We start from the raw sequence: 907 nt of genomic DNA, 5'->3' as shown, positions 1-907 counted from the left end.
AGGCTATCGAGGAGTTTTCAGCAACCTTACGAGTAGTGTATTACAAGAATAAGTTGCAATAAGTTCGAACCCTGGACCTTCCGGTCAGTAAATTCGCGCTCTAACCACTGAGCCATCTCGCCCCCGTCCCGGATAGATGCCTGGATGTTGTGCAATTGACTGTATCAAGTATATCTGCGGCAGCGGAGTGAAGCATACGCTTTTTATCATCCTCATCGGGGAGGGAGCTGAGTAGCAGATCCTGGTGCCGGCGAAATTCTCTCCCATAGTGGACGAATATAACCTTACCGAAACCAAGTGCGGCCCTCATAGGCTTTTTATCATCCTCATCGCTCTGGGAGCTGAGTAGCAGATCCTGGTGCCGGCGAAATTCTCTCCCATAGTGGACGAATATAACCTTACCGAAACCAAGTGCGGCGGCCCCTCATAGGGGATGACGAAGGATGGAAATACTCATAGCACGACGCAACGTCGACGCGTCCGAATCTAACAAAACATATTATAACAGTAGACCAGCCGTAATGGACACCTTTTGATGCCGAGTTGCCATGCTACTCGAAGGAAGCACGAGTGCTGAGAGACTGCCCGCTTGCCCAAACCTAGACAGGAGCAGTCGAGGTGCTGAGGTTGGATTCGAACCACTGAACCATCTGGAACTCTTAGGGTAACTAAGTTTGTACGCTATTTTCTAGCAATGTCTCATCAGTCACCTGCTAGTGAAACCATCTTGCTTCCACAGGAGCAAGCAGTTCGACAACTAAAGTAGTGTATGACAGATACACTCACTTGCGTACAGGGGACTCACCTGGAATCTAGCTGAATCCCTCGTTTATTAGGTTCTTATTTAAATAAACTCAACTCATTTGCAAATCAATTTGGTTTTCACGAGAGACTCAACTGAATCTCT

At 47.7% G+C, this 907-nt stretch overlaps 1 protein-coding gene across 1 annotated transcript in view; it reads left to right on the top strand.

Annotated features, from left to right (window-relative positions):
* The window catches only part of T265_08245 (hypothetical protein), a gene marked incomplete at both ends in the record, with an annotated part of 15,645 nt that overhangs the window by 706 nt on the left and 14,032 nt on the right, over positions 1–907 (top strand). The gene's annotated exons all lie outside the window — the stretch shown is intronic.

Source organism: Opisthorchis viverrini (assembly GCF_000715545.1).
Source record: "Opisthorchis viverrini unplaced genomic scaffold opera_v5_205, whole genome shotgun sequence".
NCBI lineage: Eukaryota > Metazoa > Platyhelminthes > Trematoda > Opisthorchiida > Opisthorchiidae > Opisthorchis > Opisthorchis viverrini.
Note: the sequence above shows the minus strand (reverse complement) of the source record. Positions and strands in the feature narration are given on the sequence as shown.